This window comes from Panthera leo, chromosome B1, assembly GCF_018350215.1.
Source record: "Panthera leo isolate Ple1 chromosome B1, P.leo_Ple1_pat1.1, whole genome shotgun sequence".
NCBI lineage: Eukaryota > Metazoa > Chordata > Mammalia > Carnivora > Felidae > Panthera > Panthera leo.
The window spans coordinates 62,410,517-62,430,746 of NC_056682.1; the positions used below are offsets into that span (position 1 = coordinate 62,410,517).

Here is a 20,230-nt window from a genome sequence, read left to right on the forward strand (position 1 = left end):
GGCATATGTAAAATTCTGCATGCCATTATTAGAGAATACACATTCTTCTTAGGCAGTTGCAAAAAGTGCCCAAAATTCACCAAGTAGGAGAATACAGGTTAGTCTCAACAAATATCAGAAAATAGATTTCAAAAAGATCGTGCACTGTGATCACAAGGAAATTTTGTTAGAAAGTAATAGGAACAGATAAAAATATTAAAACTCCCAAAAATTTGAAATTAGATAATACACTTCTCAAAATCCACATATTAAAAAATATATATCATAACAGACAATTAAATATACTGATAACTGAATAAATAATATATATATATGTGTATATATATATATATATATGTATATATATATATATATATATATATATATATATATATATAGAAACCTGGGGTGGGTGGTACAGTGCAAGTTGTGATACAAAGGAAAACTGTAGCCTTAAGTACTTAAAGTAAAAAAGACTGAAAATTAATAAGCAGTCCTACTTAAGAAGTTAGGGGAGTAAAACAATAAAGTAAACTCTAAGGAATTTGAAAGCAGGAAATAATAACTATATGATGAGAAATCAATGAAATAGAAAACAAAAAAATACATTAGAAAAGATCAATAAAAGTAAAATGGTGATTTTTCTTAGACTTCTCAGGAAAAATATAAATAAAATGTTATGACTTTGTTAAATTAACATTGGTTAAGTGGAGCACACGGTGCCAGATGGTGAGCAGACCAGAAGAAGAATTAAAATAGAGCAGTTTGTTACTCACAGGTCCTGGAGGAAATGCACATCCCCCTTCAAGGGGCAACTGAGAGAAGTTAATGCAAAATGTAGACAAAGAGGCAGGATCTGGGACACATGTCTTTTATTAGAGTTAGTCAATTCCAACCAGAAGAGTCGGGGTGCAGTTAGCTCCACTGGGGTCTCAGATAAGAGGTGCATAAACATTCAGGTGCTGGGAGGCAGGGAAGACAGCTGATCTGATCACAAGGGCTGTTGAAGAAGTCATAATAGGAAGTTACATTTGCTTGTGACTCTGTGGCTGCTATTCAGGGGCTAATGTCAGTTCAAGGCCCCTGCAAGTCACTTGTCCAAACAAAATGGATGCTGAGGCAGCAGTGCCATGGAGTAGCTTAACTGTGGACCAAAGGTATAAATGAGTAAGATTATAGTTAAAAGAAGGATATACAGATACAAGAGATTAAACAGGCAATGTTATTGATCAATAGCTTGGTAAATTAATTTGAAAGCTTAGATGAAGCTTTAGATTCATTAGATGAAATGAATACATTTATAGAAGAATATGACATCAAAAACTGATTTAAGAATAAGTAGGAAACTCGAATAGTGCCATAATTATAAACTTGAGACAATAATTAAAATCTTTCTACAATGAAAACACCAGGATCAAACCATTTTATGGGATACGTTTATTATTGTCAAGTAACAGATTATTCTAATCTTAGATATATTCTCTAGAGAACAAACTAGGAATATATTCCCATGTTTCCAATGAAGCAAGAACTAAAAAGGAAATCTGAAAGCCTGTTTCATTCATAGCAATTATTAAAGAAAAGCTTAACAAAATAATAGCAATCTGAAACCAGCAAGTGGATACACAAAGATAATAAACCAAGACTCAGTTTATATCCAGAATACAAAGTTAGTTTAATTTTAGAAAATCTGTCTTCAACCAGATCAACAGATTAGAAACAATGAAACAGAAACAACAGAAAAAAATGTCTTCAACCAGATCAACAGATTAGAAAAGTACATAAGATTATCTTATTAAATGAAGGCAAAAAAAATTGTTACTGTTTAGTGTCCATTTATTATATATTTTTATACATCTATAAAATCTTTAAAAATCATTACACATAATAACATAGGTCAGCATGATAGCTAGATATAAAATCAATATACAAAGGTCAATTATAGCTTTATACAGTGGGAAAAAATACAAAACATAATTTAAAATAACACCATTTACATTAGCAACAAAAACAAAGTATCATACCTAAAGAACATACCTAAAAAAAGAGTTGCAAGACCTTGATGAAGTACAGGATAAAATTTGACTTAAAGGAATTAAAGAAGACTTTAAAAAGTGGAGAGTTGGCTCATGTCCATGACTAGGAAAGCAATACATAAAAGGTATCAATTTGGGTGGCTCATTCAGTAACATGTCCATCTCCTGATTTCGGCTCACGACATGATCTCACAGTTCGTGGGGTCAGGTCCTGAGTCAGATTTTATGCACTGTCAGCTTGGAGTCGGCTTGGGATTCTTGCTCTCCCTCTCTCTGCTCTCTAAATAAATAAATAAATAAATAAATAATTAAAAAAAAAAAAAGGTGTCAATTCTCCCAAATGTCTCACAAATCCATAGAACGCCAATTAAAATTTCAATAGTATTTTTCATGGAGTTCAGCATGCTTTTTTGTAAAATTTATGTTGCCAGAATATATCTAAACTAAGTGTTGCCAATTAAGTGTTGCCAGAATATATCTAAACTAGGGGGAAGAAATGAAATAAAGACTTCCAACCAGACAGCTGGCCCCACTGTAAATTATAGTAATTAGGTGAGTGTAGAACAATAAATTACGATTAATAAATTAATTAATTAAAATAAATCAATAAATTTATTAAGAAAGAAAGAAATTAACCAGTGGAAGCTAGTAGAAGGACCCTAACAGATCTAAAAATAGAAGGAATGTTAATATTGTCAGAGGTGCCATGGAAGATCAGTGAAGAAAGGAGAGGCTATTGAAATAACTGAGCTGGGAAAATAGTTAACAGTGAGAGGGAAACAAAAATGTGCCTTTATCTCACTGCTTACATGGATGTTAACTGTAAATAAATTTTGACATAAATATCAAAAGCAAAATTTTTAAAAATTAGGGAATGTGTATCTAATCTTATATAAGCTATAAAAATTGCTACATATAAAATAATGGCAAATTAGACTACGTGAAAACTAACAACTGTTAATCAGAGAAAATGTTTAAAAGGATAAAGCAATAACTAAGATGATTCTGAAACATCAATAACCAGTACAAAATGGTTGCTATAGACGACATACTGAGTTCCTACTAAGCAACTTAGAAGGAGAAGGAGAAACGATAGGAACATTTGTCTTAACAGTAAACAAAAAGGGGGTGCCTGGGTGGCTCAGTTGGTTAATCATATGACTCTTGATTTTGGCTTGGGTCATGATCTCATAGTTTGTGAGTTCCAGCCCCATCGGACTCTGCTCTGGCATCACAGAACCTGCTTGGGATTCTCTCTCTTTTCCTCTCTCTCTGCCCCCCTCCTGAACGCACTCTTTATCTCTCTCTCAAAATAAACAAATGAACATTTTAAAAAGTAAACACATAAACCAATTAAAATCTAAAGAGTTCAACTTTAATTCAGTTTTGCTAAATTAGCAAAATTCAAATCAAAACCACAGTGAACTACCATTTGATTATCGTACAAAGTTTAGCAATAAAAAATTCAAAGGAAAAATAAATCCGTGGTCTTGCTTATAAATTACTAGTGGGAGTGTAAATTGGTACAACTCCTTCAAAAAAAAAAAACAATTTGGCATTTTCTTGCAGACTTTAGTATTTACAAATCCTATAACACAGCATTCTTTTTCCCAGTTTTATAACTGAGAAGACATGTGCACCAGAGGACATGTATGAATATTTATACCACTATGTCATTAAAAAACAAAAGCTGGATATAATTCATATATCCATCAGTAGAAGAATGGATAAATAAATTTCAATATATTTCAAATTAACGATTTTACAAAAGGGAAAATTAATGAGCTATAGCTATATCCATATATCCACTACTAGAAGATTGATACAATATGATACTACTGAAAATTCAAAAACAAAGCTTTAAAAAAATATTCTCTCATATAAATGATAAAACTTTTTAAAAAGTAAAAAGACAAACATGAAATTCAAGATAAAGGTTACTGTGGAATAGAATTGGTGGTAGGGGTGAAGGAGGAGTCAGTGGAGGTATAACTTATTGGTAGCATTCTAGTTCTTAAGTCGAGTAGTAAGTTCCCAGATAATCATTATAAAATTTTAAAGAAAAAACAGAGTCCTACATGGACAAATTGTTATAATGTGTTATAAATGAAGGACTACAATTAATTTAACTGCCTAAATTCCATAACATTATAAAGGGGTGATTTATTTAGTTACAATTATGTTGTCATAAGGCAAACATAATGGAAAACTTTCCTTATTATGAGAGATGTTAAAACCTAAAAGATACTAATCAACGTTACTTAGAACATGGCTGGCTTTTGATGTCACCAGTTCTAGAGACAGAAGGCAAGACGTTGAGAAACTATTAAATGCTTAGGCTCAGAAACGGAATTTCCTGGGTCAATTTGACTCCTATCTACTTGCTGTATGATTTTGCACAGTTTACTCAGTTTCTCTATGAAATAAAGATGATAACAGTCATGGGTTGTTGTACAGTTTAAAATATGCAAAATGTTCGATAGGTTTTATTGTCAAATTAGTGACAGATTACTTGGAAGGCTGTGTCTGTCAACAGGTCTCCTCCTCCTCCTCCTCCTCCTTGCCACGTGTAGACCAGGACAAATGGTGCTCAGCTGTGCTTTCCTGGTTTCCAAAATGAGTATTTCACAGAGTGCCTGGACAGCACTGTTGGGGTTCCTTAACGGGGCCTCAAACCTAGGGTTTTTTCTGGGTGTTCAGAGGAACAAAATGTCTTTCTCTTAAAAAGTAAACCTTTCTAGGGTGCCTGGGTGGTTCAGTCGGTAGAACGTCTGACCTCGGCTCAGGTCATGATCTCACGGTTCACGGATTCCAGCTCCACATCAGGCTTTGCACTGACAGCTTGGAGCCTGCTTGGGATTCTCTGTCTCCCTCTCTCTCTGCCCCTCCCCTACTTGTGGGCGCGCTCTCTCTCTCTCTCAAAAATAAATAAACATTTAAAAAAAAGCCAATCCCTTTTCAAAACTCTCTGGATCTGTGGGAGGGCAACAGGACCCTCTTCTCTTTTTTAAATTATGACTGTCAAACACAGAAAGTTAGGTATAACAAATCAATGCAAGTATCCATAAATGATCATAGTTCTTTGTCAACATGGAAATGAAAATAACCTGTTTGCAGGCAAGAGGTGCTGTGGAACAAATGGAAAGGACCCCAGGTCAGATAACAGTCAGAGTCTGACTTAACTTGTCTGAAACCTGTGTCCGCTCCTGCAAGGTGGGTCTGAATTGTTCTTCCAAGGCACGTCTGAGCTCTAAAATGCTAAGTCTCCAGGAACAATAGAATGTCATTCCTCAGTGGATTGTATTTTCACCATAGACATAATTGTGCATTCAGTGATCCCTGCACATTTGTCCTTGTGTTCACCAAAGGCTCTGGAAGAACAATAGCTAGTGGTGAGAGAGAGAGAGAGAGAGAGAGAGAGAGAGAGATAGGAGTGAGTGTTTAAGGATGGACAGTTGGAAAAAAAATCCTCATTGGACCAGCCTGCAGCTGGTTTAACCCACAGGAATAGCTGTCCAGGAGTACAGATTAAATTATTTATTTTTCCATTAGCTGTCTGAATACAAGTAAAGTTCATGTGGTGGATAAAACCCCATGGTGTTAGCTCAGATATGACATTTTAAAAGAAGCCTCAGTGCTTCCTTAATAAACACCATGAAAATAAATAGAACAGAATGGAGGAACTCACCCTAATACATTTTTAAATGTGTGGTATTTTTCGTTGTTAGGGTGAAGAATAAATTCTGTATCTACTTTGCACACAGCCAAATGTGCTATGAAATATTATTTATGTACTTGACAAATTCCCAAGTATAGCATCAGCCTTGCTAAAATACCCGTTGGCTCGACATTGCACTTCCAAATTTAGCATTATGGTTGACAGCATTTTTCTTGGTCTCTCAAAAAATGACCAGCCAAAATTTCACTGCACTCATTTCCAAAGGATCTGATATTGATTTTCCTCTTTGCAAAAAGTAAATTCCCTGATTATGAAACCAATAAACTCAGATACAACTTTTAACCTTATCAGGTTTTAGCAGAAGAAAAAACTTAGGTTTTAGAAAAGGAAAAAAAAAACTGGAAGATCATCCTGTTACATGTTAAATAATAATGTCACTGAGAGCCATTAAAGGGACATAAAGTTTAGCTTGAGAAAAATCAAATATAGATAATCCAGACGACAAGCAATTTGGGAATTAAAATACCTTCAGTAATTTTATGTAATAATAGCCACCACACCCTTATGTAACACAGGGTTTTTACAATGTCTCGTGCTCTTAAATTTTTTATGGGGAGGAAGGTTGAAAGAGATAAATTATTTGAATAGCATGATTTTTAAGGATATGTTCCAAAATAAAGTCATTAAGAGGCAACTGAAATTGAAATTAAATGCACTTATGAATATTCCCCATGCTGGAAATCAAACTGACATTGTTTCATGTGATAACAAATTTTAAAGCAAATCTTTCAATGTGAAAAAAAAAAGTGAGCAGGGGAATCCATTGACATTTGAATGTCAGCCTCTTGGTCCTTCCAACTGGATGCAAACTTTGTTTTGGCTCAAAGTGTCCATTTCAGTATCTACACTGTCACGCTCGTTTTTAAAAATAGTAACATAATGTTGTGCCAAGAAACAAGGGCAATGCCAAACCTAGAGAAATCTATAAACTCATGTTTAGGAAAGAACCAAATTGCTTATAAATGTCAAAAGCTGTGTGAAAAGTAGTAATTAAAAATGATCACATCAAATCTACTGCTTTGCTCGGAAGATTTAAAATACCCTGAAGCCAATGTGGCCCAAAATTGAAGGTTTAATAGCTTAAAATCAAAAGATCCATCTTCACTCACATTTATAAGCAAATACTGGTCTGTGGGCTGAGGCAGTGTTTCGACCTGCGTGTGTGGTGCATGTGATTTTAGGTGTCACATTCAAGAATACAACGGTCACTAGCTCTATGCTGTCCACTGACCCGTCTCTCAGGACTCTGGTCTGTCATGGCCCATGACTCTTCTCTTAGAGTACAGCCTCAAGAAGTCACCTGAGCATCTGACATCTTGTGTGGACTGTGCCAGCTGCCCATCTCTGAGCCTAAGGCAAGTTATGAGCCTTTGGGGGGCTTTAGGTACACGAGAGAGAACATTGCCCTGAATTACAACCCTAAAGCAGACCAGGAAAATTCCTTCTTGGCAGTGTGAAGAATACACAAGTTTCAACTTAACACAGAATTCTGATAACTGTCTACTTGCTAATAAAGTTCATTTGATTTTGATCTTTACATTAGCATAATAGGAATGATAATTCATATTAACTACCATTTACTGATATACATTATGTGCCAGATATTGTGCTAAACACTTAATATGAAGTACTTCAAATTAATCCTTATAGTAACCTTTTTCATATGAAACATCTGGGGTTCAGTCTTTAAGCTATTTGCCTAAGTTCCCATAACAAGTAAGTGATAGAATTGGGATTCTAAGTCAGTCTGTTTGATCCCAATAAATACTATGAAGCGTCTCCTGTTAGATTTGTGTATGGCATAAAGTGAGATCTTATCTTATCTTACCTTCCAGCTTTATTGAGATACAATTGACATATAACATTGTGTCAATTTAAGGTATTGAACAAGATTTGATATATAACACATTAGCAAATGATTACCATAGTAAATTTAGTTACTGTCAATCACCTCACACAGTTACAAACTTCTCTTCTTATGATAAAGACTTTTCAGATTTACTCTCTTAGCAACTTTCAAATACACAATACAGTATTGTTAACTATAGTCACCATGCTGTATATTACAACTCCAGAACTTATCTTAAAACTGGAATTTTGTATACATTGACCATGGTTATACTTTTTCCTGACCTCTGGCAACCACAATTTGTTCTCTCCAGAGGAGTTGTTTTTGTTTGGTTGTTTGTTTGTTTGTTTGTTTGTTTTATTACACACATAAGTGAGATCATACAGTGTTTGTCTTTCCCTGCATGGCTTATTTCACTTAGCATAATGCTCTCAATTGGCTTATTTTATTAATTAGTTTAATCTACACAATTATTATCTAGTATTACCAAGTTAGTTGAACAATACCAGTGCCCCGTGCATATGCCTGATTAATACTAATCAATATTTATTATGTGTTTTGGACTGAATTGTCTCCTCCAAATTCATACGTTGAAGCGTAAGCCCCACGTGACTGTATTTGGAGATAGATGTTTAGGGAGATAATTAAGTTTAAATAAGATCATAAAGTTGGGGCCCTAATCCAAAAAGACTGATATCGTTATACAAAGAGTAGGAGACACCAAAGGTCTTCCTCCTTCTTGAATTCCCTCTCCCAGGATAGACATCAAGCAAAGGCCATGTGAGCACACAGTGAGAAGGCAGCCATCCGCAAGCCACGAGAGTCTTCACCAGGAACCAAACCTGAAGGCACCTTGATCTTGAACTTTTAGTCTCCAGGACTGTGAGAAAATAAATTTCCATTGTTTAAGTGACCCACTCCGTGACATTTTGTTGTGACAGACCAAGCTGACTAATATATCACTCTTGATGGGGATCTGATGATATCAAAGAACAATGATATCACATGTGCAAAATCATGAAAAGAACAGATTGCATCCATAAGGCAAAACTTAGACCTGTCTCAGATAACTGACACCTTATGTGCATCCCTAAAAAATGACAGGAAAAGACTGGTATACCTTGCAAATCAATTTAGATCTCCTCCTTTATAGCTCCTCTCCTGGGCACTTTGTCCTGAGGCTGTCAATAACGAGATAGTTGTGACAAAGAAAATATTTGGGGTGATATCATGCTTAAAATAAGGAACGGAGTCATAGAAAAGCTAGCTGCTAGACAGCAGAGGCTCTAACTAACAGTACATTGTCATGTTTTGTGCTCCTACCGTTCTGTTCTCTTCCATCTTCAACTCCAACTAATTACTTCATTAAGCACTTGAAAAACCCAGGACTCCTATGGTAGCAGGAGGTCCTGGGAGTTGGTGGGGTTGGGTGCTGCGGCTGAGTGCTACTGTCCATAGCTACCTCGATAGGACTCAGCTCCTTGCCCTAACCGTTTTCATGAGTGGAGGTTTTAGGAGCCTCCAATCGTGTTTCACTATTACTGGTATTGCACTTGTTTTTCTTGCATAGTGCAGTAACATTAAAGTTCTTCAAGAATCTAAGCTGGGTGGTTTGGGTTTCCAAATATTGGGAGATTTTGTTAGCTTTGGTATTTCTAAACCATTGGGGATCTCTGGAGTGATCACTTCCTTGTTCCCAAAGCTTGCTAAAGTGTGAAAGGAGCATTTCTCTTACCCCACATTCTACGTCTGGACATCCATACTATCGAACATCTTTAATTTCTGGAATATTTTTTTGTCTCTCTCTGACAACTGTTGAAGTCAAGGATAGTACATTCAATTGTCAGCTACCAGTGAGGTCTGCTGCTGGGAGGGTGGGGAGGGGTTCTGCCACCTGGGCCATTTATGAAATATCACCATGCCCAGGAGCTGTCATGCACTTTAGACGGTACAGAGGATATTTTGTCATTATACACTGTCATGATTCTAATCGTGCAAACATACAGTCCAAAGGGCAGGTACCTTTTTCTTGCTCTCTTCTAATAACAACAGCCAAAAAAAAATAATAATTATTTTGTGTGTTAGCCTTCTGGCTCTTTGTGGGGAGAACTTTTGTATTCTTTTTTTGTCACTGATGGTTATCTTTAAAATTGATTTTGCGCAGCATAGACAACACCTAACAATTAACTGTGACAGGGCTAATTCACTTTATGGAATTTGCGCTTTAATTTACATAATAGATTTGTACATTAATTCGCATAATTTCTTAATTATGTAAATATGTATATTGATTACATGAATTTCTTAATTTACATAATCTACCTAAATTCTTTTTACAAAAAACAAGCTTTACAAAACAATGTACAAAGGAATCCCTTGATAAAAACTCGGTTTATTATATGCATATATGTAAATCTATGCATACATACTACATGCCCTTTAACTCATTAACCACATATTAATAGAAGATGCCCAATAGACACCTATTGGTGACAAGGATAATTTTGTATGCATTCTGTGCCCAAAAAATACCAGTGAAGTGTGGATATTTCCCATGGCAGTACATATCTGGCTCCAGTTTTAAACAAGCAGTGGTTAGCTTTATTGAGAGGACTAGACAGAGGTCACTCGAGGAGTCAGCCAGAATTTGGAAGTGGAATACTTGCTGGCTTTCAGCCCTGTTTCTAGTAACTACCCCACCCTGTTGTTCCCAAGAGAACAAATGAACACTTGATAGCTGAGCAGGTGGCATGGGATGTAGTAATAAACAGCTCCTTTCCTGTAAGGGAGCAGTGGACTAGGTTTATGGATCCATGAACTTTCCTGTGGGGAAGCCATTGTGTCCAGTTAAAATTGTAACTGAAAACATCCGTCTCTATCAACTTCTCAGTAATTCCACTCATACGTAGTCCAAAGTCCCTCAGCACCGCTCCCATCGTCGGTTCATTTGACCACATGTACAACCAGCTTCTAGGATGAAAAACAGCATGAGGACAGCTAAAAGTTATTTCGTTTGTCTGTATGTGATGAGAAGTGGCTATGGATTTGGTCCACCTGCAAATTAATGTCAGGGAAAGGAAGCCACTTGGGAGTGAATGGTTCTCTTTCCCTGTTTTCCATGTGTTTACTTCCTCTGCTTCCCTAATGAACTCCATAGCTTTGGAATCCTAAACCATTAAATGGAATTAAGAAACAGGCTCATTATTTGGAGTCAAAGGTTACAATCAACTCCTCTCCAACAATCAACCAGTATCCCTTTGTTTACTTGAAATATAACAGGAAAACACTACCTCGTGCTTAAGTGACTTGGAGCGTTATTTTCATAATTGCTTGCTGAATTTTCCTAATTAGTCAGAAGTCTTTGGCACAAAGAGTCCACCTATGGAGACTTGAGATACAGGGCCGGCAGAAAATTTGTCAGCAGAAATTGTCTTTTGTGCAATCTATGTGCTACCTGGCACAAAAAAGTACTTTGTAAATCTTGATTATGATTGCAACACAATGGTTAATTAGCAGGGCTTTTCTTTATCCTTACAAACTTCTTTAGACTCTTTGACATTAATGAATTGAGGAATGAGAGTTTCCCTACAGTTGTATGCAAAAAAAAAAAAAAAAAAGGAGGGCGAGTTTGCGTTGTTTTCCAAAGGATATCCCTTGTGCTGACAGTATTCCATGGCGTGAGCCCTACGGTACCACAGCCAAAGATTCAAGCTGGCCAAAGAAAACGCTGACCCTACTGGACTTGAGTAGGTCAAGAAGTTTTATGGTGAATGGAGAGTGACTGTAAAGTTAATCTCCTATTTATGTTACACTGTGATAATCCTGCCGGAGAGTAACAGCAGCCACAAAAGCCAGGAAGTTAAAAAAAATTAACAGAAAAAAACTTTTTTCTTAGACCATCTTTTTGTTTTGACAGTGATTGCTATGAACTTGATGGAGGGTTTGTTTGTTCAAAGATCATTTTTTGTAAGCATAACTAAATGCACACATTTTATAATAATGTAGATTTAAATGGTCATAACATAGGATATTCTGAATTATAGAACTGTAAATTAAAAAAACAAATATATGTAACACATAACTTAAACATTGGGGATTAAGCGAGAACCTCCGTTGGAAAGCATTCAGAGTATCTCAGAAATGATTTAGGATTCACTATTTAAAAAAAAAAAAAGTTGAGTTAGATTAAAGAAAGTTGGCAAGGAGTAGTTTAAAAAATGGTTTTTCAGTTTACACAGGTTTCTTTACAGACATTTTCAGTGACGACATAGTAAAAGGAAACATTTAAACATATTGTGAAATATTCAGGTTAGATGAGAAATAATTTCCTGAGGGGATTTAGTCATTGGAATAAGTCACCAAAAGTAAGCTCTAAAATCATTTTCTCTAGGGGTCTTTAAAACACGATACATTTCATATCTTCAGGACAGCTCTGTGTGTGAAGACGGATGGTCACAATACATGACTTCAGGGTGAGTATGAATTTTTCTGACTACGAGTAAGATTTTTATTTCTTTAAAAAATACCTAAGATGGGAAAACCCATTAATTAGATTCCAATAGAACAACTGGGAAAACAAGCAAAGTTTTACAGAAGCTTTCATTGCTTCACAGAAAATAAACATCTTCTAGCATAAGTGTTGTTGCTGCAGGCTCTGTAAAATTGTTAGCTTACATTTTGGCTCTTTTTCTACACGAATGTAACAGTCCATGAACTCATATTTGGAATCCCAAGCAATTACATAACTTATTAATCTTGCCAAGATCAGTACTATTTCTTGTTGTTGAATGTGGTTTATGAGAAATAGTGATCATATATCATACCAGAAAAGGCCCTGGAAAATGAGGCTAGATATTAAAATTGCCATGGGACAATTTTTAGAATAATTTCACCGATGAGAAGATTTTTCACTAATGAACAAAGACAGGTTTAACTCCTGTAGTGTAATTTTATACTAATCTCAGAGATGCAGTGCAGTCTTCCAAAGGATTTATGTACCAATAGCCATGCCACTGTTTCCTGATGAGAAAGATCCAAGCAACTTACAGGTACATTGCTCATTCCTCTATGCATCTCTGACACAAAAGGATATGTGTGACAAAGAAGACATTGTTAAAAAAAAAAAAAGAATGGAAAAGAATTATAAAGACAGAACTTAAGACACACGTTCATATAAGAGAAGACAAAATAAAGAAATGCCAACTGAACAGACGGGAATGGTCCCAGCAGTGTAAGAAGCAAGACAAGATGACAGTGCCCCTGAACCAAGAGAGAAAAAGTTTCAGGAAGGACAGGGGTGCACACCTGAATCAAAGGCTGGAAAACAAAACAAAACAACAAGAAAATGAGCACTAAGTAAGGCCATTAGATTTGACAGTGATGGCGACCTTCCTGATCAGACTGAAGTGGATAGGAGAGGAGAGGAGAGGTGGTGACAAGGGAAGAAGAACAGCAATCTAGATGTTTTGTTGGATTATTTATAGTTGCTTGGGGATAGTGGAAGCATTCCTAAGGAGGCAGAGAACCAAAAGAATAAAGGATGCTCATATCAAACAGAAAGGAAAGCTTCAACACTGCACAGCAGGACTGTGTAAATGGACTTGGAATAAATCCTCTTCCGTTTCTTCTCCCTGAGGTCCAGAACGCAATGGCATGTTCCTCCTCCCAGCAGTATCTGTGGCGTAATTGCAAAAGACATTCATATTTTTCAGTGTGATTTTAGATTTATTATTCTTCTGAATGGAAACACAAAGCCAAAGACCTCTTTATTAGGTAAATTTTGCTAAGTTATGCTGATGTAATAAATAGCCCCCACATATCAATAGGTTCTAATGACGGAGGTTTCTGTCTTTTATACGTTACGTGTGAGCTCCATGTGGGTTCTTAATTCATGGATGCAGAATGACAAATGACCCTTATCTGGTCATGTCGTGCTCAGAGCAGAGAGATGAGAGCAGTGACAGAGGCTCACAGTGGTCCCAAAGCTTCTGCTCAAATGTAGCAGACATCACACCACACACATTTAGTTGATCAAAGCAAGTAATCTAAGAGATGGGGTGCGAAAGCACAATTCTTTGACAAGGAGGACAGAGAATACTCGGTAACACTTCAATCTGTCACAACTTTGAACTTTTGGAAAGCATAAAATATGGAGAAAAAACAATGAAAAATTTCTACATCTTTCCAATTGGTTTGCTGATGGGATCCTAATAAGTAGTTTGCATCCTAATTTTTAATTGAAATTACATTATACATATTCCTCCATGTCATTTAGTATTCTTTAAAATATGATTTGAGAGGCTGTGCATTATTCCACTTGTCTGGATGTAATTTTTCAGCCATTCCCTTGACTTTTGCTCTTTCGTTCTTTGTTAATATTCTGCCATTCAGTAGATTAAGACACATTTTCTAAGCTACTCTCTAGTGCGCATCGTGAAGGATGTTAATGACTGGAAACAAATGCTTCCATACCTTTAAAGATGGCTGCTTTATTTTCTCCTCTAGAAGAATTCATACTCTGCTTAGAAAATAAGGTTGGTTTTAGTCCCAGTTGCATTTGAACATTTGCCTGGACAAAATAGCAATGCTGAGGAGTGCTAATATACTTTTGGTGTTTCATTCCCATGATTCAATTCATTGTGAAATTGTCTGGTGGACCAATTAACCCTGTTTTCCAGTCATAAGAATTTATTTCAATCATATAGCAAGAGAGTTAACTGTTCAGATATTGGCCATTTAAAAATCTTTATGAAGAATATAAATTAGACCAGGAAAAAAAAAGAATATAAATTAGAAGTTTTAATTTAAAGATTAAGGGACTTTCTTGTAACAATCTGAAATCTAAAGACATAAATATTTCAGTGATGTAATTGACACTTGTTTGCCTACTCATTATTGCTTTCTCCCTTTTTCTTTCCTTTTTTTTTAATGTTTATTTATTCTTGAGGGAGAGAAAGAGACAGCGAACATGAGTAGCCGAAGGGTAGAGGGAGAGGGAGACACAGAATCCGAAGCAGGCTCCAGACTTCGAGCTGTCAGCACAGAGCTCAATGCGGGGCTCAAACCCACGAACCATGAGATCATGACCTGAGCTGAAGTGGACACTTAACCGACTGAGCCATCCAGGCATCTGCCTTCTTTCCTAATAAAACCTTCCCACTAATGTAAGTGCTTCAGTGGAAACTGACACCATCCTCTGATTTCAGAGTGAGCCCGAATGTTGCAAGATTAACCCTCATCTCCTTGCCAATGACCAATTCAGGAATGAGCACTGTTTCATCCTGTCAATAAGACAAGAACGATGTCTGCCTTATAAGAAATGTTCCCTCTATCCTAGAGAAAGTCACAGGAAAAGTCATTCCTCTTTTCCGCCTGGTATTTTCATGTTCAAAAGGGATATCTGGAGCAGCTGCAGTTTCCCAAAACTTTAGGAGGAAGCTAAAAGTAAGGATATCAGACACAAGAGGTGAAAAAACCTTGGTCTTTGATGACCTTGGTGAGCATTGAATTAACCTTCCTGGAAATTTGCCTGAACTTTTGAAGTCCTTTTATTAAAAGTTAGTGATTTTTTTTTTTAGCTGTTTAGCCAGTGTAGATGAAACCTCAGGATACTTGTAGGAGAAGGCATTCTAGGTTATACAAGTCAGGCAGAGATGCAAGACTCTGTTCTGAAGTGTCAAATGAGTAAGTCAAAATCATCATTGCATTTCTTTTATTTTTATTTTTATTTTTATTTTTATTTTTTTAGAGAGAGAGAGCACATGCAAGCTGGGGAGAGAGGCGGGGTTGGCAGAGGGAGAGAGAGAGAGAGAAAGGGAGAGAATCCCAAGCAGACTCCACACTCAGGGCAGCACCTGATGTGGGGCTTGATCTCACAAGCCTGGGATCATGACCTGAGCCAAAATCAAGAGTTGGATGCTAGGGGCACCTGGGTGGCTCAGTCACTTGAGCCTCTGACTTCAGATCAGGTCATGATCTTGCATTTTGTGAGTTGGAGCCCCGCATCGGGCTCTGTGCTGACAGCCCAGAGCCTGGTGCCTGCTTCGAATTCTGTGTTTCCCTCTCTCTCTTCCCTTCCCCTGCTTGCATTCTGTCTCTATGTCTCTCTAAAAAATAAAAATAAACATTAAAAAAACTAACAACAACAACAACAACAAAAAGAGTTGTTGCTCAACTGGCTGAGCCACCCAGGTGCCCCATCATCATTGGATTTCTAAAACATACTTCTGTGTGATACACATGCACATTACACACATCTATATGTGCTTTCTACCTAGGACTTTGATCCAATTGCTGGAAGGTTTATACGTCATGCTCACATGCGCTATGAATAATGGAAGAGAGGGCAAGTTAAATTTCACACTTAAATCTTGAAATGAAGAGGAATAAACAGGATGATTTCATTCTCAAAGTGAATTCATTTTCTTTAAAACAAATAAAAAAATTCTAGCTCATACACTTATAAATTATTTCCCACAGGGGCACCTGGGTGGCTCAGTCGGTTAAGCATCTGACTTCGGTTCAGGTAATGATCTTGTGGTCTGTGAGTTCCAGCCCCGCATCGGGTTCTGTGTTGCCAGCTCAGAGCCTTGAGCTGCTTTAGATTCTGTGTCTCCCTCTCTCTCTCTCCCTTCCTTGCTCTCTCTCTCTCTCTCAAAAATAAATAAACATTAAATTTTTAAAAATAAAATAAAATAAATAAAATAAATTATTTCCCGCAGATGACCATAATTTGCATTTGCAATAGATCACAGTGTTCATTAAAAAGATGGTGTTGACAATGTTAACCTGTTTCCCATAGGGCAATTAAACAGAACTAGAGAATCACACTTATGAATTAGTCATACAATCATTTGATATGAAATACAGTTTTACCTTATTTGTGTAGAAAAGATATATGAAGAACTTTGGTTGGTGAAAGTCATCAATGACGAAGTAAACGTAGTAACATCTAATTTCCATCATTGGCTTTAAATTCCTTCCTTCCAAGTTTCTTATCCAAGTTTGTGATGGCATATTCATTGACATGTAGTGCCTCTCATGTTTTTGCTTTCCATTATCTAAATCTCATGGAAGTATAAATGAAAAGAACTGGCTAAAACTGAATAAATTTGGGGCGCCTGGATGGCTTAGTCAGTTAAGCGTTTGACTTTGACTCATGTCATGATCTCTCAGTTCATGAGTTCAAGGCCTGCGTTGGACTCTGTGCTGACAGCTCAGAGCCTGGAACCTGCTTCCGATTCTGTGTCCCTCTCTCTCTGGTCCTCTCCTACTCATGCTCTGTCTCTCTCTCTCTCAAAAATAAATAAATATTAAAAAAAAAGTAAGTAATACATTTGTGTCTATAGTTTAGATAACCAAAATAAAATCCTGTAGAATTAAGTCCTAATTAGAAAGCTACACAAGATCTGTCAATAATTATACACATAGTCAACATTTTCTGATTTTCCAACTCTTTCAAGCTTTCCTTTTGCCGTATGTAAACATGTTATGGACAAAGGTCACAATCCATAATCTTGTTTGCATGAACATTTCAACTGAAGAGAAAAAAACGTATTTTGGTTTTTTGTTTTGGTTTTACCTCTGACCATTATAATGAGCAAACTGGAACAATGAGTTAAAGAATTTTTTTTTCAAATGTATATATGTATGTTATTTTCCCTTAAATTTTAACAAAATCAATTGATAGCTATGTCTGCATATAAAAATCACTTGTCCAGAGAATTAAATTAATTTCCAGGTTTTTATTGTCCCAGACCCCTGGTAGAGTCAGAGGAAAACGTGACCTGTGAGTCCTACAGAATCTCTACAAATTAAGATCAAGAAAATACAAGTTGAAAATAAAAGTATCACAAAGAGTTAGAAGAAATAAGCCACAGGGGTGCCTGGGTAGCTCAGTCAGTTAGGTGTCCGACCCTTGATTTTAGCTCAGGTCATGATCTTGTGGTTCGTAGGTTTGAGCCCCGTGCTTATGGTGTGGAGCCCACTTGGGATTCTCTCTGTCCCCCTCTCTCTGCCCCTTCCCCACTTGCATGCATGCATTCTCAGTCTCTCTTTCTCTCTCTTAAAATAAATAAATAAACTTAAAAAAAAGAAGAAGAAATAAGCCACAAGAGTAATGGCCAGCAGATGTCAGAAACAATTGTCTTTAAGGACTTCAGATATTGAAGTAGTTAGATATGGAATATATAATAACTATACATAAGTTTTCTATGGCTGTTGTAACAAATTACCACTAACTGAGTAGTTTGAAAGGAGACAAATTTATTGTATTATAGCTCTGGGGGTCAGATGTCTTAGAATTTCTGTGTGATGGGGTTATGTCCCTTTCTCAAATTTCTGAGGACGAATCTATTTCCATGCTTTTCCCACCTTCTAGAGAGCACCCATATTCCTTGGATCATAACCCTCTTTTTCCACCCTGAAAGCCAGCCATGTTGTACCTCTCTGATATTTCTGTTTCTGCCGTCACATCTCTTCCTCTGCACCCATTCTCCTACATCCCTTTCCCGCTTTTAGTGATCCTTATAATCACATTGGGCACACATAGATAATCTGAGACAACTTCCCTATCTGCTGATTGGTAATCTTAATTCCATCTCCAACTTTAATTCCCTTTTGTTATGTATCCTAACATATTCATAGGCTCTGGTGATTAAAACATGGGTGCTTTTGTAGGTCATTATTCTCCTTACTACACGGTATATCATAAATGCTTAAGAAAATAAGATGCAGAGACACAAATATGAGTAGGTAATATACAACCATCAGTAACGGTCAGAAGACTTTACAAAAACAAAATGTGATTTCTTTAAATGAGTAATACAGTTTTTGAATTAAAAAAAATCTCCATAAACTAGGTAAACAGCTTTTAGACACAGCTAAAGAAATAATTAGTAAACTGAATATATATCTAATGAAACTACCCAGAATGTAGCGCAGAGGGGAAAAAAGAAATACAATACGTAAAAAAAGAAGTTAAGATACATAGAAGATAGAAGTTGAGAAGCTTCAAGACATGTATAGTTGGAAGCCAGAATAGAATAGAATATGGACAGTGGAAGGGAGGAAACATGTAAGTAGATAATGGCTGAAAAGTTGCAAAATAAATGAAATTTTGAAATTTGCAGATTTAGGATGCATAATGAGTCTCTAGCAATATAAATAAAAGAAATCTACACTTAGATATGTTTTGGAAAAATTGCAGAACAGCAGAACACTCAAATCAAAGAGAAGCTCTTAAAGCATCAAGAGAATAAAGACCTATTGCCTAATAAAGACTGAAAGTTAAACGGCAGAATTCTCAACAATAGGTACTAAACGAATCAAATCTTTTCTACCCTGAAAAATTATTTTTCAAAACTAGAAGTGAAATAGTCTTTTTTAAATAAACAAAAACAGAGTATTTACCGCTTTTTTTTTTTTTTTTTTTTTTTTTTTTTTTTTTACTGTAGGAACTCCTAAAAGATATATTTCAGCAAACAGCAAACTATTACAGAGGGACATTCTGAGATGCAAGAAAAACATAATGATAAAATGGCAGACATATCTTAACCTAAACAATAGCGTCTGCATAAAGTAATAAAAATAGTGTCCGATTTTTGCGGTTTTATTTAAATGGACAACTCTAAAATAGTAGACAAAAATAGAATGTCAGAGGGGTGGGTAATCAGTGTTATTGTGTTCTTACTGCTTGATAAAATTCAAACAGGAGTTTAGATACCTTTGGACATTGTAAGTTAAATATGAGTGGCAAAAATTTCTATAACAACCACTAGAAAAAGTAATATATAAATGCTAACATCAAAGAGGGAGAAATGAAATAAGAACTCAATCAATTAGGGGTGCCTGGATGGTTCAGTCAGTTAAGCATCCAGCTTCAGCTCAGGTCATGATCTCGCAGTTTGTGGGTTTGAGCCCCATATGGGGCTCTGTGCTGATCCAGCTCAGAGCTTGGAGTGTACTTCAGATTCTCTCTCTCTCTCTCTCTCTCTCTGTCCCTCCCCCGATCACTCTCTCTCTCTCTCTTCCTCTCTCTTTCTCTCAAATATAAACATTAAAACATTTTTTTAAAAAAGAACTCAATCCGGGCGCCTGGGTGGCTCAGTCGGTTGAGCGTCTGACTTCAGCTCAGGTCACGATCTTGTGGTCCGTGAGTTCGAGCCCCGCGTCAGGCTCTGGGCTGATGGCCCAGAGCCTGGAGCCTGCTTCTGATTCTGTGTCTCCCTCTCTCTCTCTGCCCCTCCCCCGTTCATGCTCTGTCTCTCTCTGTCTCAAAAATAAATAAATGTTAAAAAAAAAAATTAAAAAAAAAACTCAATCAATTAATTAAGAAAGGAAAAAAAGAGCATAAAAAAGTGTGAAACTAAAAAAATATATGGGTAGTAGGAATATGTGAAAAATATATCAATAATAGTAAATCAGTAAAGTCTTCAATTAAAAGACAGACTATTTTATTGGATTTTGAGATATAGCTCTATGTTATTTACCTGTAATATTAGAACATGGGAAGGCCAAAGTAAAAGGATGCAATTAGCTTTTACCTTCTATCTACCTCACTATCAGTATGTATTTAAAACTTAAAGATTTTTTTAAATTTTTTTTAACGTTTATTTATTTATTTATTTA

General features: G+C 36.2%; 2 long non-coding RNA genes across 2 annotated transcripts in view; both read left to right on the plus strand.

Moving 5' to 3' along the window:
• The first annotated feature begins 994 nt into the window (after positions 1–994).
• LOC122216935 overlaps positions 995–20,230 on the plus strand; it is a 79,306-nt gene continuing 60,070 nt past the window's right edge. The window contains exons 1-2 of the long non-coding RNA XR_006201197.1: positions 995–1,136; positions 11,994–12,075. This is a non-coding gene — a long non-coding RNA (uncharacterized LOC122216935). The remainder of the gene's footprint in view (positions 1,137–11,993; positions 12,076–20,230) is intronic.
• Positions 5,140–8,512, plus strand: LOC122217727. Its single transcript, XR_006201647.1, has 2 exons — positions 5,140–5,228; positions 8,361–8,512. It is a non-coding gene; the product is annotated as an uncharacterized LOC122217727 (long non-coding RNA).